The 20,742-nt window shown below is 37.3% G+C and overlaps 1 protein-coding gene across 6 annotated transcripts in view; it reads left to right on the top strand.

Moving 5' to 3' along the window:
- The window catches only part of Plppr1 (phospholipid phosphatase related 1), a 300,303-nt gene that overhangs the window by 108,756 nt on the left and 170,805 nt on the right, over positions 1–20,742 (top strand). The window contains exon 2 of one of the 6 annotated variants that reach the window (XM_087184234.1): positions 19,803–19,893. The exons of the other annotated variants lie outside the window; for them this stretch is intronic. The gene's annotated coding sequence lies outside the window, so the exon portion shown is untranslated. The remainder of the gene's footprint in view (positions 1–19,802; positions 19,894–20,742) is intronic. 6 annotated transcript variants of the gene reach the window in all.

The raw sequence follows: 20,742 nt of genomic DNA, 5'->3' as shown, positions 1-20,742 counted from the left end.
GTTTGGGGGAGTGGCATATGGGAAATTTCAGTACCATCTTATTAATTTTGCTCAAAGCCTAAAACTGCCTTAAAAACATAAAACCTTAAGAAAAAAAAATGTTCTGGGAAATTCTAGTCCTTATGTGATTTTTTTTACTTCTTCCCCCCACTCCAATCTCTGAAATTTAACTGGTTTCAATCTCTTCATAAGCCTTTCAGGAACTCTGCATACAGCCCCCTCAATTTCGAAGCTACTTCTATGTCGTGAATGATTAAATAAGGATTATGGTTTTGTGTTCTCATGTCTAAATTTGGCCACGAGATAGCTTCGATCGTGCTACAAAACTGTGCAATTGAATTAATGTCTAGCTCTGATATAAATCCCTTGAGAGTCCTGCTCCACATAGAAAACTCTGTTGTGGAAAGATAAGCTTGAGTAATAGTCTGAGAATAAGATTATTTTTTCTTTCTTTCTCTATTTCTAGAATTTTCCCACCAATACACACTTTGATTCACCCTTGCACTCCCCTTACATTGTCTCTGGCTCCTTACATAAAACATGGTTTTGAAATCTATCTTATACTCTAATATCGATTTCTTTTTAATAAGTGTAGTGCTGGACTGCTAGGAAGAACATTGATTTAATTATTTCCCTCTGATTTTCTATCTATTCTAAAGGAAAATTTGCTGTAATTAAATCAGCTATGCACTATAATTTATAGTAACATGAAGAAAGCAAAGCAAACAGGTTAAGTTTGGCTTCTGATATCAGATAAAACTAAATTTGAATTCTAGCTTCACTATCAAAAATCTTTTGTCTTTGGATAAATTATTTAAGTTCTAATTACTTTATCAGTAAAAATGAATAATTGCCTCTATTCCTGGTAATTACATGACTAGTCTTAGACAACATGAGAGTTAATTAATGAGACATATATAAAAAGTTAGCATACTCCCTGGTTAGAATGAGCACTAAACAAGATGTAAAGATCATTTAGTCAGTGTGCTCAGCTTAAAAAACACGAATGTTCCATACTAGAAAGATGACTACTCTATTTTAAACCTACTATTCTTATAAAAATACACTCAAGCTGTACAGTAAAATAGTATGGCGTTATAATCCTAGGCTGTGAATTTAAACAATTTGCATTCCAGTCTTAGCTCCATCCTTTACTACTTTTTGAATTTAGGCAAGGATTTGAGTTTATTGTGCCTCATTTTCCGCATCTACAATGTTGAATCAATAATACCATCTAATTAGTAGCTGTGAGAATGAAGTGAGATGATATGCACAAAGCACTTGAAATATAGGGCTGGTGCTTTGAAAGTGTTCATACATTTGAGTTATTAATAGTGAAGGATAGTCAAGGAAATGATTGTGAACAACCTAAGCTCAAGCTTAATTTGAAGATCTTAAAAATCTGCAGGAGCTTTAGTCTATGTATAAAGATGAAGTTGGCGTCTACTAATAGTTCTTACTAGTCCTCAGCCCAAATTGACTATATCTCTGTGTATTAAGCCTTTACTTTACTGCTTTACTTATGCTCCTTAGAGAATATGAAAGCTTAGGACTTACAGAATTTTCTATCTAGTTAAAGAGATATACTAGTCAGCTTTCTTGTTGCTGGAACACAATACCTGACACCCACAACTCAAAGGAAGAGAGGTTTGTTTGGGCACAGTTTCAGTCTGTGGTCAACTGGCTCCAAGGCAGAAATGGCATGGTGGAGGGTAGGCAAAGAAAAGCTATTGAACCTATGGCTTCCAGGAAGCAGAGGTAGAAGGGAGGAGCCAGGGATGAGAATATACCCTTCCAAGTCATGAACCTCTGCACATGAGACTTTTGGGGGACATTTTAGATGTAAACCATAATAAGAGACAAGACTAAGTTACAGAAACTAATTTGAGGGCAGCATCAGATAATATAGTCCAAGGACTAAGTAATATGTTCTAGTTTGTAAGAATAGGGAAAAAATTGAAAGATCAGTTTCAACTGATCAAAGCATTAGGAATGACTTATGGAGTATATGGTAAATGGCCAAGAGAGTTTGGAAGCCAGAAGAGCTGGATTCAAATTTTAGTTCAGAAGACTAACAAGTGCTAATGGTGGAACAAGCATGGTGAGTGTATAGGGGATAAATGAATAAATGATAATCTCCTCCCCTTGGGCTAGTAAGAGTTTATTTGTGAAAAAATAGTGAGACTCAAGGCTGGGTATGGCACAGGAGATAACAAGACCTCTAAAGAATCAAGCTTATGGCTCCGCTCATATCCTTCCCTATTTTACAGATCAGGTAGGTTATTGAGATAAAGACTGCATTACCAAATCACACTTACTGATCAGAGGCAGAGCTGGGATTAGGTCTACCCCACTGGCTTGACTCTTTGACTAGTGATTTTGCAAATGCATCACCATGTGGGTTTAGAGCACAAAGAAACGGGACTAGGCAAATTCCCTTAATGCCAACTCCACAGTCACATTGATTATGTTTCCAATTTGTAGACTAATTGCTGCCCTTTATATTTTCTATCCATATCTTTAAGGTAACAAAAGGCAAATGTTAGTTTATAGGGTGCACAAACAAGGTCCTCAGCAGTCTCTACTGGGAACTCCCAGCCCTAAGCAGACCACTTGATTACTGAAGTGCTGGATCAGAAGCAAATTCTGATTTCCAGGGCAAAGGGCTTTCCATAGTATCACTTCACTTGCACTGTTTACACTGATTTCAAATTCCTTTCTTAAGGGTCTCCTTATTTAAATTGCTGCCAAGCTAAATGGCCCATTTTAGCTTTGTTCCCAGAGTATGTTGCTTTTTCTCTCTCACTTTTACCAACCACTGCAAGATCAATGAAATGTTATCATCCTCTACTTAAGTGGTGTTTCTAGGATTTCTCTTCCTGAGGCCCCTGAGATCTGCTGATCTGCAGTTTGTATTCTGCCTGGTTGTGTTCTTGAATCACATGGGTCATTCGATGAAAAAGAGATTTCCTTCCTGTTGCAGGTCACCTCTAGCTTAAAGGTTGCAGGTCCTACTGCTGTGTGTGTCCTTTCTTGATAAAAGCTGGAGACTGAAATCCTTTGTGGACCATTCTTTGTCACACAGTTCTTCTGCATTTGTTTCCACCTAAACATTTTCCAGTTTTGCCCTCCTGCCTCTGTCCACTTGTTAAGTTCCTCATAAGGAAAGGAGCAGCAGGAGAGTTGGGTAAATCCTGTATGTGAACACAACACATGGTTTATTTTAAATAAGCCAGATGGCTGTTCTGAGAAGAGAAGGCAGTTAGAAACTACAGACAAAATGCAAAAGCAGATAGTACATGTTGTGATGGAAGTTGCAGGGATTTAGAAAAGTTTTTTAAAATGTGTTTTCCCTTAATCAGGTTTAATTCCTTCCTTCACCTCTGAGTGGGTGTAAATTACTTCTGAGTTCTCACCCTCACCTCCTCCTCCTCTTCTCTCTTCTTCCATTTCCCCTTATAACCTTTAGTGGAAAGTGAATCAAACATTAGTACAGAATAATTATCTCATCTTCTTGTCTTTCTCTGTTTATCATCAGCCCCCTTCTCCTTAGAATCTGAGATACTGTGAGATAGTGTTTGAATATTGCAAGTTTTTCTGGAGTGCCCCAAGGAAACATATAATGTTTAAATAGTTAACTTAGACTGTCGGAAATAGATTTGGGAGAATAAGTGCATGTATATTTATCAAGTAGGACAATATTTTACTGAATATGTGGAAATTTGAGAACTAAAATGTCTTGTGGGTTCTCCTTTGCTGGCCCTACTTGATGCCATTCAACACATGACTTGGAGGGTAATTTCCTGTGTTCCTCTAACTTTAAGCTTCATTTATCACCCTACTGAAGCTTCTGATTTCTTTGCTTTTACTTACCTGAACTTTCACTCAGCTGTTCCTCTCTATTCAATATGCAGTTAACAAGGAAAATATGTGTTTCTTTGTGAAAGGCATTTATTCTATGTTTACTTTAAAAAAAACCTTGTGTTACTTTTATGTGTAAATGTATGTTGGATTCTTGTAAGTCATAATTGCATACGGAGGACTTGAACTTGGTTACCTTGTTTCATAATGGCAGCATCCTTTCTGATTTAGAGCAAAGATGCCCTTCTCACTGAGCTGTTCCCTTAGGTCTTAAAGGCAATTGGAGAGTGGACATTCTTTGGCAGACAGGGAACAGATTTGGGTACATCAAAGTTTGGAAAACACACATAGGCAAGAAGTGAAGCAACTGATAGGGAGAGATACCACGTTGTTTTAAAGTACCATCAGTTGAGACAGAAAATTGAGAAGTAAGAAGAGCTCAGGTCAGAAGGAATGGAAGTTGGAGGAAGAAGTTAAATAGCAGAAACAGATGGAAGATGGAAAGAGTAAAGGAGAACAGAAAATAAAACACTGTTCACCCATACTGTGTCTTTGAGCAATTTAGAAAAAGGTACAGTTCCCCTGGGTAGTGTGATCCTATGTTAGGGTGCACAGCTTAGTGAGCAGAGAGGGAGATATCTTTTAGCTATCTGAGCCCCCTAGGGTTGTACTGCATATTGTACTCAGCAGTCCTATATGTACTGATCAAGAGAAGCTCTGAAGAGTAGTGCTATGATATATGCATGTGTGGAAAAGTCACAGTGAAAGCCATTGATCTGCACAATTAATCTGCATAAATAATCACAATAAAAAGACCAATTTTGTAGTTTTTAGTGTGTGTTGTAACTGGAAGCTAAGATGAAGTGAGAGAAAACAGTGCCTCTGAAATAGTTGTCTGATAACATTCCTTCCATAATGTATTAGAGTTTACAAAGTTCCTGCAAATTCATAGCTAATTTTCCCCAAATACCTCTGTGAGTGTACTGTTATCCTCATGACGCAGATGGACAGATAGGTTTAAGAAATCAAGTTACTCACAGCTGGTACATGTTGTGAAGTAAGTGGCAGTCAGGATTTAAATTCAGCTCCTCTGACTGTAAATCATGAGCTTTTCTGCTGTACTAGGTCAGCTATACAGCACAGAGATAGAATAAATGAGGCCATGTGTGTGAATTATCATGATTATCCCTCATGCATATGCATGATGAAGTTATGAATATGCAATCATTACCGTAACTCTGTCATCTTATCCATCCCATTATAAATGGTATCAAGCAGACTACGGATTGATACAGATCAGAGTTCCTGCTACTGAGGTGATTTGGAGAAATGGATTCCTGTACCTCAAAATCTTCACTTGTAAACTGAGGCCAGTAATAATTATATCATAATTCATTGGATTATTAAAAATAATAATCATATTTTAAATATTAAAATCCATAGGGCAGAAGTCATGTTTGTTTTATTTGCTGCTTTAGCCCCAAATATTAGAGCAGTACCTGACAAAAGTAGCTCCTCTCTCTCTCTCTCTCTCTCTCTCTCTGGTGGAGATGTCTATCAATATATATTTAAAAGAATTAATGAACTTAAATATATATTGCATGTGAGATGCTGTGTTAAATATTTTGCAGATCTTATTTCATTTATTCCTCATCACAGGAATTTATTCCTCATCACATACCTGTAGACCAGGTATGATAACCTCCATTCTACAAATAAGATCAAGACACAGAGAGAGAAATAATTCACCAGAAGTCACACAGCTAGTGAGAGACAGGGCTGGAATTCCATCATGATATTTTCTGATCCCAAAGCTTATGCTCTTAGTAACTGGAACTGTTGTAGGGATTAAATAAAGTTAGGTAGTAGATAAAGAACTGTGAGCCTGTTTTCTGGAGACTGACTAGTCAGATTCTCTCTGCCCGTCATGTTCCTGATGATGATGATTCCCTGGGGCACCGAGTGATGACTTTTCCTCCCTTAAGCACACTCCCCTCACTGCTCTGGCAGTGCATCCTCTTGCAGGTCTCACGGCACAGGAAACAATGACACTGGGATCTTTCCAGGGATGTGGAGGAGAAGCCAAAAGTGACGAACATCCCATATGGTGGCAAACTCAGTTCTCTGTCTTTAGAATGTTTTCATCCCAAGAGGCCTTGTGACAAAACAATTTTGTAATTTGTAGAATCTTCTTTAATCAATTTGTTGTGAAATAAATTTATATTTCTTCACCTTTTAAAACAGGAAACATGATACTTTGAAAACATTAAGTAATAAACATGGGAGTAGGCAGAAATTCAAATAATTCTCCAGATTACCTATTCTGTTGTTTCAAAAATATTTCACTATGTTTGCTAATTTGTTTCATTTACACTACTAATGTTTCTTTGTTCATTGAAAAGAAAGTTTTGTGCTATTATCTACTTGTTTCTTTCTTGTAAGAGACAGTCATTTTTGTGTATGGCTTGTACTCTGAGTAACATTTTGGCCTTTCTTTCAAGATTATGGAAAACAGTGTGTTAATTATTGTTATTCTCTAATTATTTTCTTATGAAATTTTGCTTTATTTTTTCAAAAAGTAAGAAGAGTGATTTTTATATATTTTTTAAAATATCTACTTGTATTATATTAAAATTAAGATTTTTTTTAAAGCTTAGAAAAAGAAAAACATTAAGCAAATAGTTACAGTGATGCTGATAAAAAGGGTTTCTAGAGTCCCTTTCCCTTTAATATAAGGAAACCACTGTGTAAGAGGCCAAGGAAAGGCACACAGAAGGGGGCAGAGCTCCTAAAGAGTCAGCTTCATCCTACCACACCACAGCTACAGAGACAACCTGGGAAAAACACATGAACTTTGAAGGAGAAATGTATCCTAGTTCTGCTGCTTCTTATTTTTGGCATCTTACATGAAGAGTGATCATCTTGAGTGTTAGCCATGCTCTGTCATGTGAGGGTGATAATCCCTGCCTCACAGGCACTTGGAAAGCACTAATAGGGACACAGGTATACCCAACCAGCAGAGGGGCTGGGAGAACACCATTAAGGTGGGTTTCTTTCTCCTTCAGGGTTGACAGTGTACTGAGGAGGTGGTCAGATATGATGGAGGAAGTGACAGCAAAGAGGAAGGAGAGTCAGTATGTTGCACTTAGATTGAGAGTGACAGGACCGGGGATTTAGCTCAGTGATTTTGCCGCCTGTGCAAGCGCAAGGACCTGAGTTCAATCTCTGGTATCAAAAAAAAAAAAAAAAAAGGAGGATTGGGAGTGACATCATTATATTAACTTTTATAGGCATGGAAGTGTAAACAAATTTATATATAATTGAGCACATAATGGTCACCTTGGAAAAGTTAATAAACAGTTCCTAGTGCATTTTTAGGTTCACAGCAAAATGAACTGGAAAACATGGACAGTTCACATGTGGCCCTCTTCTTCATGTGGACAGTCTCCCTGGAAGGGTCATTTTGAATGAAAAGATGAAAGCAGACATAGGCTCAGAGATCAGGGTTGAGGGCTTGGACTCTAGTCCATAGCTAAATCAGTGGAGAGATTCCCCCGCACATTGCTATTGGTTGAATTAATGAGGAAAAGCTCATGAAGTTATAGTCTCCTCAAATGAGAGAGAGAATCTGAGTGCAAAAGAGCTGGACAGCTATTATGACCCACCTACCCTTTCTCCTGCCTTATTGTTGTCACCTAAAAAGATAAAGCTGTAAATGTTCACATCAAAATTACTTTTGAAGAATGGACCTTTTTTAGAGAAACAGAAAGCAAGGCTAGGGTGGAAATTGATGTGGAACAGTCTTGGTATATTTATATGCATTGTCAACTGGCTAAAAGGAAGGAAAGTGTGATTTAGGTATTGTTAGAATAGCATCTGTTCCCAGGGTTATCCCCCCACTTAAATATCTCCCTAACATTTAACTTTAGTTGGATAAATGGCCCCTCCTGGAAGGGACAAAATGGCAGCTATTTAATAATGCATAACAACCTTAACAGAGAAGAAGCCAAGGACGTTGTTATACCCTTAGATATAATGTGGGAGACAGAGGATAAGAAGATAGCAACCAATTATGTACATTATGATTTGGCCAGTGCACAGTAGGGTGGATTGTTTTAGTGGAATGTGTAATGAGACATATTGACCTCCTACAATTTGATATGGATATATTATGCATATCCAGATAGGAAGAATGGTATAGTGCTAGGATAATGACTGAATTAAGAAGCAATAACAGTATACAAGCCAAATGTGAGGAAGAAATGGAGAGTATGCTCCATGAGACAGTGAGCTCAAGTTCTGTCAGTAGGTAGCACCCTCTGCTTAGAGGTGTCATGATGATGACATCTCGCAGGAATCTTATGAGAAAAGGGAAGACACATGTAAGTTTCTGTCTGGAAGAAACATAACTCTTCTGTATAACTTATCCCTCTGTAAGACTGTCATACTCAAGAATTTCTTGAATAGAAAATAATCACTAACTACCAACTTCAGAGGACATTGCATTCTGTTGGACCTTGGGAGGCAGGAGAACCTGAGGGAGTCTCCCATGGAAGAAGAGAAGATTCTAGACTGTAAAAGAATTGGCTATGTCTTGTGTTATTTAGTCATTGGCATCATAATTTTAGAGACTATGAGGGCTCTTCACTAAGAAATATCTTGTTAGAGTTTATCTGACATGTAAGTAAACTGAAGTACAGAAAGGTTAAGTAATTTACCCTAAATCTCACTCCTAATAGTGGTAGGAGACAGGATTCAAACTTTGTCATTCTGGCTGTAAACTTTGCCCTGTTAGTCACTAAAACATACTGCCTCTCTTTGGTCACATAGTTTGAATAAATTATTAATGAATTAGATGGTTAAAGAAAGGTCAGAACTTAAAACTTGGGCTGCTCCTGACCATAGTAGTCAGGTTAGCTGTGCCTGCACTTCTGAAGCTGGACTTGGTCTTATATGTGGCTGGATTCCACACACTTTGGTTTGGACTTTGACTTGTTCACTGCCATCCTCAGGGACCAAAGGATCTCCTACTGGGAACTTTCTCTGTTACTTGGCCTTGCCAGAATTCTGGGTGGTCAGAATGACTTCCCCAAGTACCCTTCCCCTGCCTCAGCTAGTTCTTCTACATCTTTGCTTAAGGACATTCTCCCAGATACAAACCCAGGAATAGTCCTCATGTCCTTCCCAGGCTGTCCTTAAACTTGAACACTTAAATATATCTCCTTCTTTGCATTTTCCATCCTGTATCCTTAATTTTTTTGTTTAGTACTTTTTTTTCCATTAAGAATTCAGTAAGGAATTTGTGTACACATAGGGCCTCTGTCCTCAAGAAGTTCATACTGTAGTGAGGTGCAATGGCAACCAAGACACAGATTGACCCAAGAAAGACTCTATGTTCAACGATCGAGTTCCTGTTCCTGCGACCAGGTTATTAAATGAATTGGTTGCTAAATGAAGAATTGTATGTAGTACGTACATTACAATATTCAAAACAAAGAAATGGTCAAAGGAAACTCCAACTTGATGATTTTGCTGTTGTTTGCATAACTCTTACATACAGTATTTTAAAGTATAAAAGAACATATAACTACAGTACTACACTGTACAGCAAGATCAGCAAAATTACAGTACTATATAAATAAGGTGTACTGTACAAAGAAAAGACATTGAGGCTCTCTGAACAAGGTGTATAGAGCTGTACAAAAAAAAGACAGATTTTAAGTTCGAGCAGCAGGTCAATAAGTTCAAACAGCTCGCCTCAGTCCTAAGTCCAAACAGTTGTTAAACAGGTAGGTCATTAAATGAAGACTATCTCTACTGTGAAGAGAAGCAAGTATGAGTGGTAAAACAACAATACCAAAAAAAAAACCCCAAGTTGGGGCAGAGGACATAGAGTGATAAAAGATTTTAAGGGTTCTTATCACAAATGGTGTGTGAGGCAATGCATATGTTAATTAGTTTGATTTAACCATTCCATGATGTATACACACTTCAAAACATATTGTGGACAGTAAATACATACACTTTTTTTTATTTGTTAGTTTAAAAAAGCAAGAAAAAATGACCTCAGATTAAAGGAAAACAAAGAAAAAAGTTCCTGCCTAAATATAACCTCTACTGGGAATCTTTTCTTCATCTCACCATTTGGGTTAAACTAATTACTTCTTCCTTTGAATTCCTCAGCACTTTCTTTATATCTTTTAGGATTTCTCATAATTTTTTTTTGGCCTTGAGCAACTACAATTTATTCATCTCTGCACTCCAGGTGACCTGCACAGGGCCTGGCATATAGCAGATGCTCAATAAATGTTTATTGAATAAATGATCAGTTGGGTAAGTAGGTGGATTCTTTCCATGTTTGCAGAAGAGACTCACAGCAGTCTTGAATGAAGAAGTGGTAACAATATCAGGTAAAAAATAAAATAATATTAAGCCTCACTGCACAGAATCTCATGGGTTCTTCCTGGAAGACACCACTAGCCATCAGTCAGTCCAATTTAAGAGAAGAGATTTGTTAACTATGCAGAAAGAGAAGGAGAATGTTTCAAAATCAGATGTCCTATGTCCTGTCCTTATTTAATAGTGTGTGGGAATTTAGAAATGGGAAAAGTGTCATAGAAAGTTTAGCTCAACTTTGGTTGAGCGAATAGGTTCCAAGCAGGAGGCAGAGAAGAAATGAATACCCTTACTACCCATCAGTTGGTAGAGAGCAAAGAGCAATTAACAAAGTGCTCATTCTCTCTCTCTCCCCCCTCTCCCTCTACTCCCTATCAGGACAGACATATTGCTTGAGCTCCCAGTGATGACAAACCTTCATCCTAGGGTTAGAGGGAAAGATCTTGTCTCCAAGAAACTGAAAATGCTTCCAGAAACTCATAGCATCAGCATGTGAAAGAGATTGAGATGCTCTGTTCAGTGATACTGATATTCTGTAATTTCAAGCCTTGTTCTAACTTGAAAGCATCATTATCACAGTGATATGCATACCCAGTTTATAGTATAATTTATAATACCTAAATCTTGGAAACATTCCATATGCCCATCATAAGATAAGTGGACAAAGAAAATGTTGTATTATGTACAATGGAGTACTATTCTACCATAAAGGAAGATAAAATGGAATCATTTGTAGGAAAATAGAGCAACTTGAGACTATAGTTTTAAGTGAAATAAATTGGACATGCAAGTCTAAATGTTGCATTTTTTTCTCGTGTAAGAAATTCAAGGTGTAAATAAGGAGCATGATGGAGGATAGATATTGGGAAATAAGAAGAACATGTTCAAATGGAAAGGACAACAATTGTGGGGAGAGGGAGAAGGAAAGGAAGGGAAAAGGAGAAAAAGAATGGAAGGAAAAACATAGAAACAAAGCTTTTGTAAATGAGGAGAGGAATGAGGGTTGAAGGGATGGGAGGAGTTAAAAAAAGAAGAATTAGGATATATATATTATGTACAGGTACAAATTCCTTATGATGAATGTGATCTATATATGATCAATATGTACTAATTAAAAATAAAGTTTAATAAAAATGAGTAAAAGGTGTCTAAGATGCTGTAAAGACCATGTCACTGGGTAAAACCATCATGCTGGCAGTCCTAACGCAGTAGAGTCACAGCCCAGCCAGTTGTTAACTTTGGAAGTAAACAGAAGCTGCCTCTGTGGGCTCCCATCCTGGCCCCACAAAAGAGGCACGGTACTAGAAAGCACCTACTGACTGGTGTGATGTCCTCATGTGACCTCCACTCCCAGGTTGCTCTTTGTGGCTCAGAGCAGATTCCTACCCAGTGCCTAGTGGTTTGGAATATTTCTAATGTCTGTATGTTCAAAATTTGTGAAGAGTGTCTTTTATATGTCCACAGTGAGGGCTTTCTGTGGGAATTACCAGTTTCCTGGCTTTTGGTGAACTTTAGAAAACTAGTGACTTATAGCTTTAAAAAGGTGAATGTTTCCTCATCATCCTAGGGTATGATAGTGCAAACTGCCCTGGGAAACAAGAAGGGAAGTCTTTGTATTTTCACTCATCCTAAGTCTTTCAATACCTAATTTCTTAGAAGGAGAAGCAGCAGAATAGCAAAAAATCACAGAGGAGATAGACCTTCACTAACTAAGAAGAATGGAGAACAAAATTTAGGACAAGAAAGAGACCCAGGAAACAGTACAAAGAGAAGGAACTTCCATGGAAGGAGAAGGAGAGAGGAGAGCACACTTGGAGGTGAGAGGAGAAGTGGCTGTGGGAATCGGAGGTGACCGTGGGAAGCCAGCAGCTCCTACCACAGGTACAAGGGGGTGCAGGGAGAAGACCTCAAGTGCTCTTGTGCCACTTGTTTATGTACCTCAGGCTTTTTGCCATCTGTTTTACTCTTTCATCTTGTGAAATCTTCACAAGAAGATTTCACGTATGTAGGGCATGCTCAGTGAAATTAAGTAATTTGCCTAATACCACTCACTAAGTGGCAGAAATGGAATTGAAGGCTAGATGGTTTTGTCTTCAAAGCATATTCTTTGACCAAATTCAAGGTGCCGTCTTTTCCTCAGCTCAAGGCATTCTGCAACATGGTCAAAACTCACATCAAATTTAATGCTTCCTCACCTGGGTGTGGGCATGAGAAGGCCCTGCCTGTGTGCAGTTAGCCTGTCTCTCTGCTTGCAGTGGACTGAGTGGAATGCAGGATGCTTGGATCCCTCACCTGTCAGAGCTGGGTAATGTCTTCCATACTCTCTCAGGAAGCTACCTCTCTGGGACCCTCATGCAATAAATACAGTAAATCCTGATCTCCTTTGGTCACAAGATGAGATCAGGAAGGGGTTCCCTAAAGAGGAAAAGGAAACATCAGTCTGCTCTCCCCACAGAGTACATAGTAGGTTCTTCACTCCTGTCACAGAAAAAACATTTTGTTTATATCAGTGTGAGGCACAGTGCAGATTCATTAGGCAGAGTTAGAAAGTAACAGAGAATAGGAAAAAGAAGACTCTAGCTCGAGTAGCTGAAGAGGCCTCCCTCTGATGCAGGGATTCACACTGGTCTGCTCACAAAAGCAGTAGGCTACCACTCCACAAGTAGATGTGATGGAGCAGAATCTAACTGATCATTATCTGATTTTTGCCTTCAATATCTCTGGAAAAATCCTTATGGCTTGAGGGGCAATTTGGTGCTCAGGAGCTGATTGTCTTTGCTCAGATGGGGACTGTCTTGGTTTCCCTCATGGAATAATTGCTCTTGTTTTTGGGGAGGTGATCTTGTCATGAAGCGGACTGCAAGGACCTGTTTTTTTCTGAAATCCTAGGTGATTGTAGGTTTGGAGGCTGTAGGCAATGCCCCAGGGGTGTCTGGAACTAAAATGTGAAAGCTAACAATTGAGTGTCCCTGTAAATCCTCAAAATTACTTTAGTTACTCTTATCATGGTGCCCTGAGTCTTGAAGGGGAATGCGATAGGGTAGGTGTATGTAGGGTGAATAAACCTTATAGTACAGACACTGCCGATGTACAGAACTGAATAGGACCTGACCCGAGTTTTAAGGTAGTAGGGGAGACAAAAATTGAGTTTCTTTGCATTCTTTCTACCTATTTCTTCTATCCTACTTCACTTTGATTCTCTCTCCTATTTTATTGTCTAGGAACCCTACTCTAGATTAGAAAAATCTTAGGTGTTCCTGGTTACCTAATTTAAGCCCTGTCCAGTGTACATTTGCCTCACCATTAAAGCTATTTACAAAACCTCTGCAAAGAGTCCTGAAAGAACGAGGAAATTTCTAGTAACTATTCCAAGTAACAGATCTGAGATTTAGAAACTCCCTCCCTTTCGTCTCATCTTTTATTTTTAGCCATTTGCCAAGTTCTTCCTCCTACCCTAGAGGATAGAAGGAATACATCTCTAACATTTTCTCCAGCTCCCCTCTCTTACCTCTACCTGCCTTTGCTAACCTCTCACTTAGCCTTGTGAATAGCCCTGACCTGTGCCGTTCTGTCATTCAACCCACACTAAACTCTGCCAGATTAATCTTGCTCAAACATGATATTTGTCTGGCTGCATGTTGACTCAACAGCACCTCACCACCTGCAGAATGAAACTACACTCCTTGGTCTGGACTTCAAGGACCCCATCCTATCCCATTGGACAGTGATGTAGAACAGTTTAGAGCTGAGTGCCCAAACTGCAACTCAAAACCCATTTATTTATCTCAAAGTGCTAACACTGCAATCAAACCTGAATACTGAGGCATTCATTTAGAAAAAACAACTCATACATTAACATTTTTTGTCTTTATTTTTATTATTATTATTATTATTTTTTGGTACCAGGGATCGAACTCGGGTCCTTGTGCTTGCACAGCAGGCGGTGAAACCACTGAGCTAAATCCCCGGCCCTAACATATTTTGTCTTAAAAGAAAAATAAATATCAAGTTCCCTGCCCTTCTCTCTTGCTTCTCGTCTCACCATGTGCTCCTGCATTTGTGGTGCCATCTGTCTTGAGGCCCTCACTACAGCTGTATAAAAGCTAGTGCCATGGTCTTGGGAATCTAAAACTGACAGTCAATTAAACTTCTTTTCTTTCTAAAGTACTCAGCCTCAGATATTTTACTACAGTAAGACAAAATGGACTAAAACACCTACCCAAATCTCTGAACCAGAAAATATCCAGATATTTTCTCACTTTGTGCCTTTATTTCCACAGTTATCCCTGCTTAGAAGCCATTCTCCCTTCACCACCAAAAGAACAAATCTACCTGTAGCTGAAATACCAATTACTACAAACATTTCATTAGCAATCCTCCTCGTCTTTCTGTCTGAAGTGATTATCCCCCCCACTAAATTCTTTTTTCTTAGATTTTCAACACTTTATTATGAGATAAATTTTATGTTAGGTGATTGATTTTGACCTACTGTAGAAAAATGTAAGTGTTCTGAGTATGCTTTGGTAGGCTAAGCTAATCCACCACTGAATTCTCATCACATTTTATTGAAAACCGTTTGAAGGACCTTCACATTTTAAAATTTATATTAGAAATAGTTCAGTAATATTAATACTGGCATTATGTATTCTTTCAGTAATATACTTCACAGAATTATGACAAGTTAACAAATGTGTTATGTTTTTCCTCTTTACCCCATACTTCTGAGATACTGAGTAAACAGTCTTAACAGAGATTTGGTTATAGGAATTTGCTAATGTATATCCAAAATTTAGTGAATAAGGTAGAGAGATATTAGAATATAACAAGGTTGCAAATATTTGTTGAATGAATGTGCCAATAGGCAAGTGAAACTTTCTTAAGAGTACCTAAAAATCCCCAATATTAGTATCAATACATTTCATATACCTCCTGGGATTATCTATGAGAATTCTAGAATTCTATAAAGCCATACAGTCCTTCCACTTATAGTTATCTACTTATAAAAATTCTGGTATCCATGAGGTCCTCGCCTTCCCTATAATAAGCCCCATTTACAGCATGCATACAGAGAAGCTAGAAAATGAGAATATTTTGGCTAGTTATGAAATTCTTGGGACACATTTTCTTCTCTTTAAAATTTTGGCTATTTTGTTTCATAACAGTTCATATTTTTTTTGTTTTGTTTTGGGTTTTTTTTGGTACCGGGGATCGAACTCAGGACCTTGCGCTTGTGAGGCAGGCGCCGGAACCACTGAGCTAAATACCCAGCCCTATAACAGTTCATATTTAATATTGTTGAACAGAAGTCAGCAATCAATATATTTTTTATTTTCCTTGCTTTTTATAAGTAGATATTCATAAAGTGTAGTAAATCTTTGGAGTTCAGCAACTTCATTTATGCCTTCTCAGACTTTCTTAAGGAAAGATAAGTCTTTTTAAACTTCAGTTTCAAATCTGTATTACAGGATTGTTTTCTTCTTTTGTATCTCTGAATATTGTATTCCATCATTTTTTACTTATTATCCTTTTCAGCAACATCAATTATATTTATGTCAATTTCCTTTGCCTTCTGCACTTATCCTTTTCTTTATAATCATACTAATATCTTTTTTCCTTGTTTTATGTATTTCTTCAAGCCTCTCCACTATATCCCTGACTCTATTTTCAATTGTTTTTATTTTACTTCTGTGCTTTCAGTGGGCTTTCATTTATCATGTTTTTATCTTTCTTATAATGAACTCTGACAACTCACTTTGTTATATTCTACAATATTATAATAATCATATGTTTGAAATCAAATGTCTCAGAGTGTTTTCTATGGTTAATTGTTATGTTTTTCTGTCTATGATATTTATTTGTGGAATCCTCTTTCATATTATGTATTTTTTTTCTTTCATATTATGTTAAATGTTCTTAAATTTTACTCATAGACCTCTGACTTTAATTTACCTTTCCAGAATTGTTATGATTTTTTAAAAAAATTCTTTTATTGGTACATACTCAGCCATAAAGAATGAGAAACTAGAGTCATTTATAGCTAAATGGATGCATATTGAGGCCATACTCTTAAGTGAAATAAATAGGACACACATGTGTAAATAGCAAATAGTTTCTCTAGTGTGAGAAACTGAAAGTGTAAATAAGGATTAAAATGATTAAAATGAATAATTGATAATTTGAAATAGGAAAAGGTCCAAAGATGTAGTAGTGGTGGGAGGGAAGGGGAAAGGGAAGAAGGGAAAGGAAAAAATTATGAGAAAAGAAAAAAATTGGAAATGAAATCTGTGTTATGATTTTTAACAAAACCTCTGATCATTGTGGTCTGGGGACTGCTGTCTTTTTTCCACCCATTGCTCTGTTTGCTTCTGATGGTCTCTATGAAATTGGCAGTTACACAGTGAGCTATGGCAAGAGTCACTCCACTTTGGCAGAGCCACTCCCTGATGATCTGTCTGGATATGACCTGGATTTTGTTAGTTTGTATGTTTTTCTCTTTCAAGGTCTGTATCCTCAGATTTTATTGCCTCAAACAAAATGACGTTTCAATAAGCCTTACACAGAAGTGGCACTTGCCTTGCTGCTGGCTACTCTCTGGTTGGGAGCTAAGAAGTATGTGTTTTCTGTCCATGTCTTCCGCTTTTTGCATTATTGGTTTGTCGTGATGCTTAGTTGGGCCAGCCCTGCCATTTCTAATGAAAGGATTTTCCCCACTTAAGAATCATTTTAAAATGTGATATTTGAGAGAATAGAGAAAAATCGAAACACTTTTGCATTTTTAAGCAAAATCCAGATGGCATGTTTTTAAAGATCAAATCATATGAAAAGTCCCTGTGTGGCTAATAGAAAATACTCTGTGAACTAATAACACCAAAGTAGCAGTTATTTCTTACCATTGTGATACAGTTGTGTAACTCTTTGGAAACCTTTTCAAGAGGAGAAAGAACTTTTAAAATGTAAGACAATATTTAAATATAAGTTGGGAACATTTACTGAAGGACAGAATTTATATAAATCTTCGTCATCCTAAGAGACTTACTTGCTGGCATATATAAAGGTCTTTTTTATGTATTTTGCTTCAAATATTTGTACTTAACTTCAAAGGACACCATATTCATGTTATTTAAGAGAGTAAGATATCAGTAATTGCAGAAATGAGAGACAAGGACTTGTTTCTTTAAAGTAATCTATAGTCAGAATGAGTAGCAGAGCAACATCCTAATAAATAATGAGCTAATTACCAGGTTTTCTGGCATTCTGGGTGCAGTATTGCTTGTTACTGAACCCCCATCCTTCTGGTTCACAAAGGACTGGCAGCTATGTAACACTTATGCAGCTGCTTCCTTCTTGCTGAGTTCATAAATTAGTGCTAGTTCACTTTGCACTGAGCTCAAACATCTCCTCAGCAATCTATCTCACTCTGAAACTTAAAGACTTTACTATAAATCCATTCAAGTTGGTATGACAAAAACAACTTGTTTGCCATTCTTGCTACTCAGGCTAATTCACCATTCAACTTCTTGATGTTATGGTATTCTAAAAACAATGATTAGAAGACCAAAACATGTGAAAAATTGCAAATAAAATGAAATTTCTTACTCAAAAATACTCAATTTGTTTCCCATGTCATATGGATAGAGTAACTGATTTTCAACATTTATTGATGCCTACCATGGGCCAGTACTATCAAACTCAAATGTAAGGAAATTAATAAAATATGAGAAGTTAGCCTATTAGTCAACAGATATTTACTGAATACTTCCTCTGACAGATGTAATGGTCATCTACAATGAGGTGACAGCAGTGAAGAAAATGTGTCCTCATGGAACACATAATCTAGAATAGAAATGGAATTCAAAACATAATGGTTAACTGACCAGAACATAAAGTGTTTCAAAGTAGGAGGCCATATGTTACTACTCACATTTGGTAGAAAGTACTGAGTTGGTTAGGGTAGAAGAGTTTGTCATCTAGCCACACAAGCTATCAAACAAAGCTTGATATGATACATATTATAAAAGAGTAACAGACAAAGAACAGAAGCAGAATCAAAGTCATGGTGAGTATTTCTGTCTGGTGGCAAGGGAAGCATGGAAAGGGAAGACCCAAAGGAGATTTTAATGAATGAATAGGATATCAGTGGGAAGATAAGGAGATAGAAAAGCTTTCCACATGGGATACAGTGCCTGGAATTCAAAAGCTAGGGAGAACCATTGCTGAGTATTTACCCAAGAACTAACTATAAGGGATTCTGAATATCAAGTAATAGGCAGACTAAATAACAAAGGCTCCTGTAAGACCTAAAAAGAAGATTAAACTTCTTCTGTATTGTTTATATACTGGTGAGCCTGATATTGATATAGTCTCTCTTATTATGCAAGGATCATTTCGTAGCAAAATTGAGGATGGATTGGTGGTTATGAAGCCTGGAGATAAGGAACCCAAATAGGAAGTTTTCATACCATATTAGGGAGCTAATGTAGAATCATAGTGAGCTCCCATAATGATACATTTGAAATACTGGATGCTAAGTATGTAATGTGATTTATACTTTTTGTTCCCAACTTTGCTTCTTCTGTGGTAATGGAGATGGACAGATTATAGTTGAGATTTGTGAGGTAAAATTCACATGTTGATTTGTGATTGGGCATTTGGAGTTTTCACTGAATAAGGTGCAGATTATGGCATAGATGAACTAACAATGATAAGCTCAATCTTGGATATATGAAATTTAGCTGTCTGTAAGTAATCAGTAAGTATATCCAGTAGTATGGTTGGTCTGTGTGTTTAAACTCAGAAGAGTTGCCCATCCTGAATATGTTTATTTGATCATTGTTAGAACATTGTGATGGTTAAAACAATAGTGATGTATGAAATTACCTAGGAAAAGAGATGTCAGCAAAGGTAACCCTGGGAAACATCAATATTTAAATAGTCTGTAGAAGAATAGATCCCAGCAAAGCAGGCTACAAAGGAATAGTCAGAAATATAAGAGGAAAATCAGGAAAATGTCATAAAAGTCAAGGTAAATGAACCTTGAAGATGGTTTTTGTGGCATCACATGTGCAAGTGAAATTAAGTAAACTAGGGTCAGAAAAATATTAGTTGGATTTGGCATTGTGAAGGTTGTGTTGACATTTAGAGAAAAGAGCTTCAGTAGAGAGATGAGTAAAGAAGCAAGGCTGCAATTAATAAAGATGAAGAAATGATGATTTAATCAGAACATAGGTGATTTGAACAGAAAATATGGTGAATATTTAAATTTTAAAAATGTATTATAGTAAAAGACGCATTGCTTTTTGTCCTCTTCAAAATACTCCCCCACTTTGAACACACTTATCCCATTACTCTTGCCACCTTCTGAAACAGCTCTGAAAGTCCTCTTGTGTGTTAGCATTTTTAGTTGCGTTGGCATAGCTGCCTTGATGTTCTGAATCAATTCAAAATGTTTAACTTTCACAGTCATTTTGACTTTAGAGAAGAGCTAGAAATCATAGATCTGGTGAATAAGATGGCTGAGGACATACTGTAATGTTTTTATTTGACAGAAATTGCCATAAACAATTTGAAGTGATTCAGGACATCAAGGAAACAATGAAAAGGCACGAAAGAGGAATTCTAGAACTTCTTCAGAAAGTGGTTAAGTACAATGGGGTAAATGTGTTCAAAGTGAAAGGGTTGAGGGGGATTGATGACAATGTGTCTTTTGCTATAATAAATTTTACAATTTTTATTTAAACGTTAGCAATATATATATATATATATATATATTTGTGTGTGTGTGTGTGTGTGTGTGCCAGATATCAAACTCAGGTCCTTGTGCTTGCACAGCAGGCTGCAAAACCACTGAGCTAAATCCCCGGCCTGTCATGAGCTATATTTTTTATCACACCACACATGTAGACTACTCTTTAGAGTGAATGGAAAGAAAAATAGGAAGGGAAATGAGGAAGACAACTAGAAAGGGACACCAGAAGGTTTCTTCAATAGAATGAGAGATGATTGGCTCCTAAAAAGGGAGGAGCTCAATGGAACTGAGAGTGAGATGGGAGATTATAGGACCAGAGTTTAGTAAAGGAGTTGGCCTTCCTTTATAGAAATATACTGGGAGATAATGAAACAAGTATAGGGAAGAACAGGAAATCTCCATAGTGGAATGCAAGAGTGAGACAGAAGGAAGACTGCTAACAAAGTATAAAATTGAGTGTGTGGCATTTAATGTCATGAGGAAAGTCTGAAACAGTATAAAATATATGCTTCAGAGTTTTCCTATTCAAGCTGTGAGGGAACTAGGGCATTTGGGTGTTTTTGTTTTGATTTGTTTTGGTTTTCCCACAACACCATCAGACATTGTTTGAAGGCTGCTTTTAGTTCTAGTTCCGTGGCACATTCAGCTGACATTGTAGGTGACCAAGCAGACATCCTCTGCTTCACAGAAAAATAGCCCTGGGTAAAGAGATGTTGGAGATGTTGCACAGGTAGAAGCTG

Source organism: Heterocephalus glaber, unplaced genomic scaffold (assembly GCF_053883595.1).
Source record: "Heterocephalus glaber isolate CG9 unplaced genomic scaffold, H.glaber_assembly_v1.0 deba00001481, whole genome shotgun sequence".
NCBI classification, from domain to species: domain Eukaryota; kingdom Metazoa; phylum Chordata; class Mammalia; order Rodentia; family Bathyergidae; genus Heterocephalus; species Heterocephalus glaber.
Note: the sequence above shows the minus strand (reverse complement) of the source record. Positions and strands in the feature narration are given on the sequence as shown.